This window comes from Alligator sinensis, unplaced genomic scaffold (assembly GCF_000455745.1).
Source record: "Alligator sinensis unplaced genomic scaffold, ASM45574v1 scaffold379_1, whole genome shotgun sequence".
NCBI lineage: Eukaryota > Metazoa > Chordata > Crocodylia > Alligatoridae > Alligator > Alligator sinensis.
Window position 1 is genome coordinate 619092 of NW_005842001.1, and position 16108 is coordinate 635199.

The window sequence follows — 16108 nt, forward strand, 5'->3', positions numbered from 1 at the left end:
CATTCCTGTATTGAAATAGGTGCTCCCATTTCAAAATAACTCCCCATTTAACAGAACAATGTCTCTGTAAATAGGACATTCTTATTCCAGAATGAAAAATATCTACACGTACTTGGATAGAGACAAGTAAAAGAGTTAATTAAACCCATCTAATTATTTTGATTTCAGTTAGGATTGAGAGAAATCTTAATGTAATTAGGGACCCACATCTAAGTGAACAAAAATAATGGGATTTTAACATATAATACCTTTGTACTCTTGAAAATTCTCTCTCACCTATTTGCATTGCAAGAATGTGGATCCGTTACTGGTGTCCATTGTGTTAAATGGACACAGTTCCTGAACCACAAATATGCAATAACCAAGCATAACGAGCAGTAAGAGGATGGGAGGATACCCAATACAGATCATAGAGCGACACACACATCTTATGTATACAATTTATCAAGAATGCATCCCGAGAAGGAGGTTGTTCAAATATGCTGTATTAATGCAAAGGAAGAAATCAAAATAATGTAAACTTGTAGCAATAATCACTATTGTTGATTAAGTGAAATGCCATGTGTGCAAGGAGAAAAACAAAAATATTTCAGGCAGTGCTAATGCTTCTAATTACACCTCCCTAGAGCCTCCTGCTAACTGGACCATCAGTGTAATATAGTGATCACAGATCATTCCCTCCAGCCCCTTTTAACTATTGTAGATCCTGCTGTAACCAATTTAAGTCACTATTTATTTTGACCTTATTAAGTCAGAGCTTGTCTTAGATCATAAGGATCTTTATGACAAGATTTCCCTACCTAGCCCTTTAAATTTAAAATTAAAAAAAAAATTAAAAGGTTTCCACATTAAGCTACTTCACTGTTATGTTTTGTTTCATTTTTGATGGCTAATCTGTCTGAATATCATTACACATGTAATGGCTAAAGCCAATAATGAGATGGTTATCAACTAAGCAAGTGATTTGCAATTTTGTCCATCCCACTCGCATCCACAGAACAATCAAGTGGCTCAAATTTGACCACCATGTCATATTGAAGAATGACTAAGGTGTGTTTTACTTGGTTAATCCTCTCTGAATAACCAATTACCTGACTTCAACTCATGGGGGCATCTACACATGCACACTTAATGAGCATTAGCCCAATTCAAGGTGCATTAAGGGTGAATGTCTACACATGCGCACCCTTAATGCACATTAAAAATGGCAATTTAAGGCTATTTGAACCTAAATTTGAAAGCCTCCATAAAGCAGGTATCAAATTTATATGTGAATAGTTAAATCGTAATAGTGAACACGTAAACACCCTAATACACATTAATGAGGTTGTGTGTCCATTGACTTGGAGCTAACTTTAGTCCCAAGTCAGTCCGCACACCTGTGTTAATGAGCATTAAGCACGTGCGATGCATGCCTAACTCGCCTTAATGCGCATTAAGTTTAGGCGCACATAAAAGCACGTGCAGACACACCCATGCAACTACAAAATAAACAATTGCAAATTGTTTCTTAAAGTTGCTAAGGTATGTGTTATGTGTGACCTCTATTTCTATTTCCTGTCAGATTATTATAAAGTGTTCACCTTTTGAGTAGTACAAACTGGGACACAGTCCGGGATACTCCATAGATCAGTGGTTCTCAGCCTTCTTAGACTCAAGGAATCCCTCATCAGACTCAAGGCAACCCCCCATAAAACTTTTATGAATTGAGTGGCACCCCATTTCAAAAACTATTTTATTTTATTTTACCATTTTATTACTGGGCCAACCTCTTTGCAGAGGCGTAGATAGTGGGGGTGGGGGAGCAACTAGGCAGGGAGGGGGTGAGCCTGCCCTTATCTGCTCGTCTCCTCACATTTGAAGCCTGAGCCTGACTTTTTCTGCTCGTCTCCTCACACCTTGCTCATCCTTATGCTTTCTGCAGCCACCCTTCAAACGATCTTGTGGTATGCCAGGATACTCCGGCACCCCAGTTGAGTATTACTGCCAGACCTCCATAATTAGTAGTAGCCTATAGACCACTTCTGTTACCAGTTAACATAGCTTCCTTAGGGAGGTGCTGTGGATGAGCTGATGAACTCTGGATCTCAGAAGACATAGCAGGGACAGTGGTATGTAAATGTAGGAAAAAATCTTCCCAATTGGGGACTAACTGAGGAAGAAACCCTCCACATTTGGGGCAAAATCAGCATTTCAGGGACTCTCTGGGGATCTAGTTCCAAAACTTAGAACTGTCCTTGAAAATCTGGGATTGAATGGTCACTTTAATTTACCCTGCCTTCCACCTGTCTTCAGACTAACATAGCTCACTACCTCACTTAAATTTATACATTCCAGGCTAAAAATGTGACATAAGAATACTGAGTTATTTAAAATAATATGAAAGCCAAGAAATCCCCTTAGGCTAGAACATGGTTAAAATAAAGGCCAGATTCTGATCACTTTAATCAAGTTGAACAATGCCATGTTCAATAAGTAACTCTGTGGAAGTCAAAGGGTGTTCATGGGAATATGGTATATTCACTATGATTAATGAGGTCAGACTCTGTCCACACTTGAACCAGAGAGAATTTTGAAGTTCTCATTAATATAAAAATATCAATAAAGTACTGAAAGAATTAGGAGGAAAACTCACAAAGGGAGCCATCAATAGCATTGAAAATAAAATTTAACTCTTGTGACCCCTTTTCCCCATCTTCCCTTTCCTACTGAAGCAACTGCTTCTCCCAAAAACAGCTGTATTTTTTTTCTGCTTATATTGCACCTCAGTGAATTGAAATAAATAGGTTGGGACCCTCATGAGAAGAGAAATGACATCCGTTCTTAGAATCCTAACAGAAAAAAATACCCTGCTGACTCTTAGAACTGGAAGGGGGAATAAAAGCAAACAAGATAAATCATAGAGTTTAACTCTGTTACTTAAAGAATTCCCCTTTCATAGCCTGGACAGACCTATTTTTATTGCACGTTGGATTTTTTTCCTTTGTTCACAGACCAGCTGAGAATATATATTTCCATGATGGCAAACAACATGGAGATTCTAATGAAAGATGTCAAACTAAAGAATCATGGCAGGCATGTTTCCTGGAGTCACAGCACTGTTGGGACTAAATCTTATTTCCCCCCGTCACATGGCCAAGTGGCACTTACGTGGTCACAGAACTGCAGAGTTTTATGGCCAGCTTGGATTATACTTTTACTTAATGCAAAACATGAGCTCACTGTAGGTGTCCTTACCAGAAGTAAAACAGAAGGGGCAAGCCCTGCAGCCTTTTAATTCAACAGTTTAGTGGCTAGGGTACCAACCCAAGCAGGAGATGAGCCAGGCTCTAGGTCCCAGAGAAAAAATACCCTGTTTGAACCTGTATTCCCTGCTTCCCAGCACAGCTCTCTTATCATTAGGCCATAGGCCAGACGCTGCACTCTCCAGCCCTCCTTCATACATGGAAATATGAAATCAGAATACACATAGCTTTCCCCCTTCATTCTGACTAGCTGGGACAATTCAATTTCAGTGTAAATCAAGATAACATTGTGAAGCTAAATATTATTTTGTTAGGAAATTCACAGATCAAACTTTGAGCTGCTGCAAATGTGCCAAATCATATTTTGCAATGTCATGGTACTACTCAAGACACTATAGAAGAATTGCCTAGATTTCTTGGAGCAATATTTGTTCATATTTTATGCATAGTTCCATTTCTATGTGCATCAAGTCCTTTTACTGAAATGTTAAAAGTCAATGTTTTCTCAGTTTTGCAGTGGACTACATTGTACATTGTAGTAGGGGTGGCCAACCTGTGGCATGGGTGCCACAAAGTGACATGGGCAGCCTCTGTGTGTGGCACGTGGCAGACTGGGGAGGGGATACGCCAGTGGCAGATAAGGCAGTGAGCAGAAAGAAGAGCACAGGGTAGGAAGTACCAAAAAAACCAAAAAAACGAAAAAAAAAAACAGAACAGCAGCTTGGTCAGGAAACACAGGGCGAAGAGCAAAAATCTGAGAGGACCAAATTGGGTAAGGGGCAGAGATAGGAGAGGGTATAGAGCAAATACGTAGATTCCTGCCAAAAAGGTTGGTCCCTACTACATTATAGTATTTTCATTTTTTTTATTTTTTTTCTTTCTACTTCTTTACACACTGATCATCATATCAGTTTATCAACCTTTACTGTGGTGAATTACATTAATATTTCATCAAGCTTTGCATTGTAAGACATCTTCTCTGACCTTACTCATGCCTTATACCTCAGATTTTCTTACAATTTAAAAGGGAAAAAATTATGTCAGTTAATCCACTAGCTCAGATTATCCGATTCCTCTGTTGAGAAAGGGAAAAGTCAGTCCAAAGACTTGCATGGAACACTCAATCCAGCATGTCTGTCTAAAAGAACAGTTTCAAGAAATATTTATAAGAATAATGTAAACTTTGCAATAAAATCAAAAACTCCACACAGGTGTCAAAAACATCCTAACAGCAAATCTTTTTTCTAGGATTTTTAGGTACTTAATTCAAATCAATCCAAAACTCCCTTTTGACAATGAACACGCCCTTTGTGAGAATTCAAATATACCACCACAGTAGGGTGACTGTGGCACGATGGCACAGCCAGAGCAGAGCAGAGCCAAGTCGGAGTGGATGTGGGCTGCCCACTGAGGGCTCAGGGCTTCCTACCCTACTTCCTTTCCCCAAGAACCCCACACTGGCCACATGCCCCCTGCCCTGCAGTGTGGGGTCCAGAAACTGTGAGTGGGCAGAGGGTGCCTCACTGTGGTGGCATGGCCAGTGCTGTGCTCCTGGAGGAGGAAAGCATGGCAAGGAGTCCCAAGGCTTCAGAGGGCAGCCCACATCCGCCCCTCCACCATGCACAAATCTATGGGGCACATACCTACCTATGCCCCACCCCCACGAGTCCAGCCAGTGGCAGGGAGCTACCAGCCCCCGTTCCATGGACATACTGCCTGTGGCTCCATTCCACTCCCCACCCTGGTCCTGAACCCTATGTGCCACCCTGGCTGGGCACTGACCCAGCCCCTGCTGTACTCCCTCCCTCACTGTGGAGGCCTCAATTTGCACTCTCCTATCCCCCTTGATCCATAGACTTACCTGTAGGGACTTTCTCTCCGCACTGCCAGGCTATATTCCTAGCCCGTGCATGTGTGCGGGCATGCACGTACACTTGACACCCAGTGTGTCCCGCTCCCAGCAGCCCCAAGCAGCCTACAAGGGAAAGCCTGCTGCTTCCCAAAGCCGAATCCCTGCAGAATACTGCAAACCCAGGACAAATGCTGTCCTGTAGTCATGCAGCCCGGGACTGGGACCTGATACTCCCATTCTAGGACTGTCCCACCCAATTAGGGATGGGTGGTCATCCAACATCACAGTGAGAGAACTGGAAAGCAGATTGAGCTGCAAAAGTGACACATCAGTATCTCATTCTAATTGTGTAGGAAAGGCTGAGTTTTTCTCCAGGGTAAATGCACAAAAATATCAAGTTATCTACATATTAATATGTAATTTCTCTGCTTGTATAAACAAAAGTGAAACTAAACAGGCTGTGTTCATTGTCCAAAGTTATGAGATACAGGAAACAAAAACTCATTAGCAGGTACAGTGTTTACCACTTCAGGAGAGAAGATCCTGTTTCCTTGGGCAATCTAATTGCCCATTGTTGTTTTTGATGTATATAATCTAATTTTCTGCCCTTCTTTTTAAACAATCTACCATGCTATTAGTAACGCAGGTATTTTTTTATTTTTACTATATTTATTTTCCTCTTAATGCCATATTTTTTAAAGTCTGCTAGAAAAAGGGAGATGGACAGATGGACATCTCTTTTCCACACACATACACGTGTGTGTTCATGTCAATGATAGATCTCTCACACATGCACATACTATGTTAAAGTAACCTTTCCAGATAGATACTTTAGATTTATCCATAGAAATCACTTGTAACAACTCTTAATGTTGAGTATGAATTTACTATTTGAAACACAAGAATAAATAAGCTCTTTTCTTGATACTTTTGTTTGAAGGTTACAACCTGTAGCTAATGTACACCATTTAACTTAACCTTGACTCCCAGAATAACATAAAAACAAGAAAATACACTTCATCCTCTTAAGATCAAATTTATTTGTACCATTATATGGCTATCAGCTGCTATAGAAACAACTATCTGAAATTCCACAAATGTAAATTAAATTCTTCTTATATAACAGCTCAAGCAAAACTTTTTTTTTTTTACTATTTTTGCAAAATGTAAAGCACAAAAAGAAAAATAACTATCTAGACACCTTCCTGTATCAAAAATAATGACAGCTTAGATGTTCCTTGACATGGTTTCAAATATTCTTTCAAAATGCATTATTTTATGCTTTTTTTGTAAAAGGCTTTATGCTAATGCCCCATCATATTACTTTTTTAGCTAGAGAACAGGTTTAAACACACACACTGAGTATCCTGCCCATTCTGGAATATTTAAATTTGAGGAAAAGAGTATCAACAGTTTAGGAATATAGCCAAGTTCCATGGTAACAAAGAAAAAGTATAGACATGTGATTTTATATGGATAGTACTACTGTTTGCAAAATCTTCTATATAATTATCATCTTGCATAAATATTTCCTCAGGCAAGAAGCTATGAAACCGAACGATTGTGCTGGTAGCACTTACAAATGAGGCTTGTTTCCAACAGCTTCAGTATGCACATGTTGGTAATACTGTCTTTTGTGCACTCACAGCGGAGGAAAAGACTTTCCACCGACAGCTCAAACTGGTGCACAAATATTAACAAAAAGGTCACAGTCTGAGGGCTTACCCCGGGTCAAATGAAAGAAGCCCAGGACCATCAAAAGCTATTTCCAATGTCCAGCTGAGAAATCTGAAACAGAGAGTAACAAAGACAGTTTGTGACAAAGCTGACACACAGTCCTCTAGAAGGAACAAAATCAATTTTGACATTTTTCATTTATTTGTAAATGCCTCTTTGCCAGTACACTCACTCAAAACGACAGTTGCCTCTTACAGAATAGAGGAGGTGATGGTAAAATAGAGGAATCCTGACAGTTGCTTTAATGAGATTCTGCATTAGGACCACTCTAACATTCCCCTGCACAGCCAAGGAGCATACCTTTCACTTTCAATCTTGTGCCCCTCCTAATTTGGAAAGCATTAACCCTATGAAAAAACTGAACTCAGCCTTCTTGTATTGGCAATAAGGCTCCATTTCCTCCTTCTCTCCCAATCTCATCTTTCCCACTGTAAGAAGGAATTTCATAAACAGTGAATAGGTGCAAATGCGATGGACCAACCATTAAGTTTCTACCTCCCATTCATATTCGGTCTTACCGTCAAAGCCACAAAAGCCCTGAGAGTGAGGTATTATTATTCTCAAAGTATCCATAAGGGTAGTAGAAAACAGCTCCTTATAAGAAGAACTCTACCTAGTCCGACACTAAATAAGTTGCTGCTGAAAAGTGTCTGCAAGAATCAGCAGCAGCAATATCTCCATTATTCCTGATTATTTCAGAGTTTTGTATTGTACACATCCTCTGTTTCTGTAACTGATTGCACAAATGTATTCCAAGTTTAACAATACAAAGATCTGGTTTGAACTTTGTTTAGTCTGACTTATCTTTGGTTTGTTAAAGTAAGGTTACCTCCACACCTCTATTTAGTGTAAACCACAAGGCTCACCTTCAACTAGACTCCCTGTCTCCCCATCCACATGCATTCAGCACAGCATGAATCCATTCTAGGGGAGCCCTTCTAGGAATTACTCTACCCACTACTTGTCTCTCCTGCTTTGTATGGCTTTAATTATGGTTAGTTGAGACAGGAAGTGGGGCGCAGAAGACTAAAAGTCAGGACAGGAACAGGAAAGTGTGGGACCTGCAGGCAGACTTTCTCGGTTCTCAACCTTCAGCACCTTGGTGAGCTCTGCACACCCTGGGCAGGGGCATGCAGGCAGCGGACTCTGCCTCAGCTCTGGACCACACTGGCACTGCTGCAAAATCCCAGCTCCAGCCCCAGACCCTACCGAGCCATGCACCCTTGCAATGCTGCTGGGGCCAGTCTCCATGTAAACCCTAGCCCTGCACTGTCCTGCCGCACCGCTGCTGGAGTCTCCATGGAAACCAAACACAGCAAATCAGGCAGGGGCTGCTGGGTAATGGAGTCCAGGTGCCATCCAGATCCACCCCTGCACTAAAGACACTGGTAGAGTCTTTACTGGTAGAGTACGATAGGAAGAGCTAAACCTCAGATTCTTAAGTTTAATAGAGTCTCTGAGGCCAGGCCAGACTCTAGGCATGTGTCATGCTTAGGGATTTTCACTGAAGACAGTTGGCAGGTATGGCCTTGAAGTCAGCCATAGAATCAAAGGATATGCCTACACTGTTACATAGGTTACTTTATGACATAAACCTAAATAAAGAAAATGGAGACTGCTTTCCTGTACTTATCATACTGACCCCTGATCTTGCTGTCCTTACCGTCCTTGAGATGTCTTGGAAGACAGCAGGACACTCTTACATGACTAAAAATTACTCATAGAAGTAAGGGCTGAAGAGCTGAAGATCAAAACTTGGCTCTTTTAGGACCAAAAATACCCTATTTACTCAAATCCAATGTAAGATTTTTCACCTCAGACAGTATGAGGGGGAGTCTCATCTGAGATCTGGGTACCTGCCAGGGGCAGGTGTCAACTCAGCTCTGGCTTTGGCCCCAGACTCAGAGCAGAAGCCAGAGCTAAGCTGCTGCCTGCACTGGGCTAAGGTAGCTCCTGCGGCAGGGGAGGAGGCTTGCTGCCAGGGAAGCACGGGGGAGACCTACTTGTGCAAATTCAGGAGACATCACACAACTTGCCCTGCAACCAGTGCCCGACTCCTCAACCTGCTCCAGCCCTTCTGCTCCAGCTCCAGCCCTTCCAGACCTGACCTGGTCTGGCCCAGAGTTGCTGCCACTCTACCTGCCTGGAAGAATAGGGCTGGGATCAGGCCAGGGCTGTCAACCACTGCCTTCCCCAAAGATGGAGCAGAGCAGAGCAGAGTAGCAGAAAGTAAGCTGCAGGGGGTGGGAGGTTACAGGGAGTGGGGAGAGCAAAAGGCAGGGAAAGCTTGGACAAACAACTTGGGAGGAGTATAAGAATAGTGCTTGGGCATGCAGGAATGAAGTCAGGAAGGCCAAAGCACAACTGGAGTTGCAGCTAGCAAGAGACATGAAGTACAAGGTAACAAGAAGAGTTTCTACAAGTATGTTAGCAACAAGAGGAAGGTCAGGGAAAGTGTGGACCCTTTATTGAATAGGGAGGCAATTTAGTGACAGATGAGGAAGAAAAGGGTGGAAAAAAATCAATGCCTTTTACCTTGGTCTTCACAGACAAGTTCAGCTCCCAGACTACTGCACCAGGCAGCACAATTTAGAGAGAAGGTGAGCATCCCTCAATGCTGAAAGTACAGGTTAGGAACTACTTAGAAAAGCTGGATGTGTACAAGTCCATGGGGCTGGATGCAATGCATTCAAGGGTGCTGAGGGAGTTGGCTACTGTGATTGCAGAGGCACTGGCCATCGTCTTTGAAAACTCATGGCAATCAGGAGTGGTCCTGGATGGTTGGAAAAGGTCAAACATTGTGCCCATATTTAAGAAAGGGAAAAAAGAGGATCCAGGGAACTACAGGCCAGTCAGCCTCACCTTAGTCCCTGGAAAAATTATGGAGTGGTTCCTTGAGGAATCCATTTCTAGGCACTTGGAGAATAATGTGATTAGGAACAGTCAGCATGGATTCACCAGGGGCAAGTCATGCCTGATCAACCTGATTGCCTTCTAAGATGAGATAGCTGGTTCTGTGGATGTGAAGAAAGCAGTAGATGTAATATACCTTGACTAGCAAGGCTTGTCATATCATCCCCCCACAGCATTCTTGCAAGCAACCTGAGGAAGCATGGGTTGGATGAGTGGGCTGTAAAGTGGATAGAAAGTTGGCTAGATTGTCAGGCTCAATAGGTAGTAATCAATGGTTCGATGTCTAACTGGCAGCCAGTATCAAATGGAGTGCCCCAAGGATTGGTTCTGGGGCCAGTTTTGTTCAATATCTTCATTAACAATCTGAAAGATGCAATGGTTTGCACCCTAAGCAAGTTTGCAGATAACGCCAAGCTGTGGGGTATAGCAGATATACTGGAGATTAGGGCTAGGATTCTGTGCCACAGGCAAATTGGAGGATTGAGCCAAAAGAAATCTCATGAGGTTCAACAAGGCCAAGTGCAAATTCCTGCACTTAGGACGGAAGAATCCCATGCAGCGCTACAGCCTGGGGACTGACTAGCTAAGTAGCAGCTCTCTGGAAAAGGACCTGGGGGTTACAGTGGACACTAAGATGGATATGTCAGCAATGTGCCCTTGTTGCCAAGAAGGCTAACAGCATACTAGGCTGCATTATTAGGAGCATTGCTAGCAGATCTAGGGAAGTAATTGTTCTGCTCTATTCTGTGCTGGCAAGACCACATCTGGAATACCATGTCCAGCTTTGGACCCCTCCACTACAGAAAGGATGCAGACAAGTTGGAGACAGTCCAGTGGAGAGCAATGAAAATGATTCAGGGGCTGAGGCACATGACTTATGACGACAGACTGAGGGAACTGGGCTGGAAAAGATTGGAGAAGAGAAGACAGAGGATTTGATAGTAGGCTTGAACTACCTGAAGGGTAATTCCAAAGAAGATGGACCTTGACTTTTCTCAGTGGTGACAGAATAAGGAACAATGGTCTCAACTTGCAGCAAGGGAGGTTTAGGTTGGATATTATGGAAAAAACTGTTTCACTAGGAGGGTAGTAAAGCATTGAAGCAGATTACCTAGAGAGGTTGTGGAATCTCCATTCTTGGAGGGTTTTAAGGCCCGGCTTGACAAAGCCTTGGTGGAAATGATCTAGTTGGGGATGGTCCCGCTTTGAACAGGGGGCTGGACTAGATGACTTCCTGTGGTCCCTTCCAACCATAATTTTCTACTATTTTAGGATTCTATAGGGAAGCGGGCACAGGCATAGTGGGGCAAGCTGCAGGGGGAAGAAGGGGTGGAAGGCAGAAAGTAGAGGACAGACACAAGCACGGGGGCAGGGGAGACAGCAGCAGGGGAAAAACAGGGCGGGCAAGGGGCACGTGGCAAGGGGGCAAGCACAGACACCAAGAGGACAGGTGGCAGCGAGGACAGGTAGTAACAGGACAGGCACAGGCACTGGAGAGCACAGGGCAGGCAGCAGAGTACAATGCGTGGGGGGGCAGGCAAAAAGGGCAAGGGGTAACAGTTGGGCCCCCTCACCCCCCACTGGTGCTTTCCCTGCTACAGCAGTGGGAGGGTGAATTTAAGATGACCTTCCACTAATTAGATTCTATATATGGAAAATTACAGTTGAAGTGGTCTTGAAATCCAGTAAATACAATACTCATAAGCAACACCATACTGATTACAACACAGAGATTACTAGGAAATGCAATCCATGTCGACTGCTAACTCTTAAATTTTCTAGGATGTCTGTATGGCATCCACATAATATTCTCTTCCTATATGCTCTGTATTCTTGTTTGACACCGGAACAGCAACACACCTACACCCACACACCCTAATACATTTGCAATAGTGAATCCTCTGTATTCTCTTTTTCTTAAAATGATATGCAAAGGGAGAAACGCATTTCATTCCAAGAATTAACTGCTCATTTATGATTAGGCTTGGCAGGATTTAATTTTTTATCGGTAAATGTCAATAAACATTGATTTCACCTCACACTCACGGACAAAAAATATTTCCATTGTTAATAATTGAAGACAGGAGAAGAATAGAAGGGAGTCACAGGCTGGCGTATAGAGGGCTGGTCTCTAAAGAAGAAAACAATAAGTGGCTTAATGACTCGTCAATTAAGCAATTAGTTGCTTGTTCATAGGTGGGAGGACAGGGAAGTGAGCTGTAAAGAGGTAACAGGCTACTTAAGTCCCTGGGGGCTACACGAAGGGAGATGGGGGAAGGAGTATTCAAGCTGGATGGAAAGCAGTGGCAAGGAATTCCTGATGCTTGAGTGGGACAACTCAGCTAGAACCAAGGAGAGACTGTAAAAAGAAGCGAACGGCCTACTAGTGAGACTGGTATGTGGAGAGAAAGACTCCAATTAGAAAGGATACACCTTTTGGTGTTTTCTTGGCTATTTTGTTGGGGTTTTTGTTTTGTCGGTTTTTGCCATCCTGGGGGCAGAAATCTTTATGTTCTTAATTTAATTAAAAAGTGATACAAATCAAAATAAGTGCTTTAAAATAGACATCAATATTATCTGTTAAAATTATTTTTAAAAAATTGAATTCTGCCAAGCCTACTTATGATGTATAAAAACGGAATAGATTCTTTAAAAAAAAAAAAAAAAGTGTTCATAATACTAGGAACCTGATGCCCAATAAAGCACAGGTTTTAATTCAAGTGCTAGGCCTACTTAAAGATACACAACTAGTTATTGTATGACACTTGCACATCTGCACTGTACATATGTGATATTTGCAGGGTATCTGGAAACCAGTGCTGTCCCTCCCTCCCTCTCCCTTCAAGAGAGGGAGAGCAGAAGATCGAGATACTGGGTGTCCTCCCCATCCAAGAGAAGTATACAGCCACTCAAGTTGCATCAGGAAAAAGGAGATCTACCTGGCAGGTATCTGATCAAATTTCTTGTGGAAGAGAGAGTTTTCATTCACAAGAAATCCCTTGAACAGCTTTGTACTCTTTTTGTGCTGAAGGAAAATAATTTCTCTTAGCATAATTGTAATACCCATTCCCAGCCCCCAAAAATTAGCCTTCACATTTATGATCATCTCTTGTCAAGTATTTTTCCTTTAAATGTCATGCTGAATGTTATGTACAATGGAACCAGTTAATGTTATGATCTTTGAGCTTGTACGATTCCTGTTGAAATTAAAATCAATAGGTGAAAGCATTTCAGGATTGGACCCATACTCTCCTCTTGCCAAAAAAAATAAATAAGAATTTCAAAGAAATTTGGTACATTTCATGGAAGTTTCTTGTGGCTAATACCCATTCTCAAAATTCAAAAGACATTTCATATTTAATTTCTAGAGATAGTTAATCTAGCAACCTTTTCTGCTTTCAAAGAAAATGTCAAAGGGCCAGATTCTGACCTCTGTTTCAGCACTGAAATAATACTGAACATCATGGCAGTTACTCTGCCTTTAGTCTGCTGGAAAAGAGATCAGAATTTAGCCCTGGGGAAGGCTGCATTACAGTACACACGGGTGAACCAGAGGCATAGTAGAGTAATACTGACTAGCATCACGATCTAGAAGGTATACAGGTTTCCCTCGCTTTATGCTGGTTCTGTATGTGCAAATTCGTTTTTATGAGATGATCCTTTTTATACCAAAAATTCATTATATTCAAGGTTCACTCTTAGGCGGTCGGTGTAATGGAAGCCCACATTCTGCTGCTTTGCGTGCTGCATTGTGGGAGTGATGCACACCAAAATAGTCTCCTGTGTGGCTCTGTGCTCCTCGCTTGTTGTCTGTGACATGTTTCTGCAGTTGCCATTCCCATTATGGTAACATGCACCACCACCCTGTGCTTGTGTGCACTGTCTGCTGTTGGCAAGTACCAAAATTGCCTTGTAAAAGTGGTAGAAATGGGTCTGGCGGTCAGTACAGTCGAGGTCTTGGAATGTATCCCTATTTGTTACATTGGAAAGTAGGTTCTCTTTATGAGAATTCGAGTTATGCGCCCTTTTTCACAAACGCGTGTACAGCATAAAACAAGGGAAACATGTATAAATTTTAATGATGTCACTCATAAAATCTACATTTTAATGGTTACAAAAGAGAGCTTACAAACAAAACACATAAATCATTCAAGAATGGTGTTGGATATCTGCTAAGTTAGTTTCAGAACTAACAGCCTTTTCATCACCAAATAACCAGAATATGCTTTACTTACATACACCTGGACAGAAGAAAAGCAACACACCATAGTTGAAATAGTAATTGGCAAAAAGAATAATTCATACTATGAATATATTATTTTTCTCCCAACAGAATAGCTACAATCAGATTGTAGTTTTCTCCAGTTTATTCATTATTTAAGTAATATTGTTTTTCTGAATGGTTACAATTTTTTTTTAAATGGGAGCCATGCAGCTTGGTCACGTAAAATCCTATGATTATTTTTGTTCTTTGATGAAACACAAGCATGTAACACCTGTTCAGATACATTCCAAATTTAGTTTCTACAAATCCCCAAAATGAACCTTTACATCAGCAACCCTGATCGGTTTCTGGAAAGTAAACCTGAAAAGAGACATGGACATAAGTGAAACAAGTTCATTAAAAAATGTATAGGAATAGTCAGAGAATTATTTTCACGATTTGTTGAATACAAATGAGCAAATATTATTCCATCAGGGAGAAGGAAAGTCTTGACCAATCGGTATTAACTGTTATAGCTACTTGGCAGAGCATGCTCCTTGAATCTCTTCACTTCCTTCAGCCAGACCACTCTCCTTAAATTCCAGCTACATTTCCCACTCTGTGCAGTGGCAGGAACATCTGGTCTTTAGAAAAGAAATAAAAGCTACAGCACTTCTTGTGTTTCTAGGAATTAATGGCTATCAAGTTTATACTTAGGTTTCAAAACTATTTTCAAAATGCCTTGCATCCAGCAGCTCCACAGTAGCAGCTCCTAGGAACTCAATGAATATGAAAAATAGGCCTACATCGCTCTGAGATGGAGAGGGTGAGCTAGAAAAGAAACATCAGAGGCAGGCAAGACAAAAAGGTACTTGGCATGCTAGTGCAAGCTCCACCAAGTTTGTATGTGCAACTTGCCAGACAAGTTGCTTGTCACACATCGGACTCCTCAGCCACTCAAGAAGCTGTGGTGGTACCTAGTAACCCACCAAAGGGGCAACCTCTACGGTCTCCCGAGACCAATGGCTGCCAATGAATGAGCAGCTCCTGGGAACAAAACGTATATGAAAAATGGGAATGCCTCTTTAGAAGCATAATTCTGGGGTTTGATTTTTGAAAACAGTGCGAGAGAATTTGTTTTAAAATAAAGAAGAAAAAATATATGTGCTTTGAATGCCCTCTCATATAATCTAGTCTTAACTATCATTTGCCCATGTAAAAATATTCAGAGATTTTATAAGTTTGGTGCTTAAATTTCTATGCATAAAAATTAAATACTAAGCATGTAAATGCGTGCGTGCACACAAACACACACTTGTTAGATTATATATTTGTAGAATTCAATACAAGCTTCGATGAGCTAAGAGTAATTTCCTGCATATTTACATAGTGGTAGCATCATGGCATGCTGATGCAGGCTGGCCAGAAAACAAGGATCTCATTTAGGGTGGAAACAGATGTTGTCCGATATCTCATTTGTACCACCATAAAACAAAAAATATGGTGGTACAAATAGTGAGTTAACAGACGTCGCTACCCTTTGTCATGCCACAACAAAGGAAAATCAGCGGCGTAAGAAAAGCGAGTAACAGACTGCTACTTTATTGTGGCAGATGTCTATTAGCTCTGTGGTGCGAGAGTAGAGCAGCCTGAGCTGCTCCTTCTCTCCAGCCAACCCAGAGCTCCTCAAACCCATAGAGCACCTGTCTGCTTTCCCTGCTTACAGAGTCACCCAAGGGAATCTTGGGCGTCTTTCCATAAGGGAAATTTGGCTTCAAATCACAGGAGTGAGCCTGGCTGAGTGGAGAAAAGCCCTGTTTTCCCTGCTTGGCCAGACCCACACTCCTCAGCAATTGCGGAGGATGGGTCTGGCTGAGAGCAGAAAGCAGAGAGATCACATCACCCCCCAGTCCAGCCTTATCAAGGGTGAGACAAAGGGTAATCTCTGTTTCACCCAATGAAGTAGATGAGCTGTGCTGTGACATACCGCAGCACATCAGATCTACTTCATTCAGCAAGGTCTATCTCTAGGCTTAGTGGAAAACTGCAGGGTTGACATTTCTATTCATTCTGCAATAGAACAAAATTACACCTTTGGAAACTCATGTACATGTGTGTGCGTGCAGGCATGCACACACTCCCCTCTCTCTCTGACAG

General features: G+C 41.9%; 1 long non-coding RNA gene across 1 annotated transcript in view; it reads right to left on the bottom strand.

Annotated features, from left to right (window-relative positions):
- The window catches only part of LOC112549945, a 258403-nt gene that overhangs the window by 209600 nt on the left and 32695 nt on the right, over window positions 1-16108 (bottom strand). The window contains exon 2 of the long non-coding RNA XR_003093585.1: window positions 6823-6885. This is a non-coding gene — a long non-coding RNA (uncharacterized LOC112549945). The remainder of the gene's footprint in view (window positions 1-6822; window positions 6886-16108) is intronic.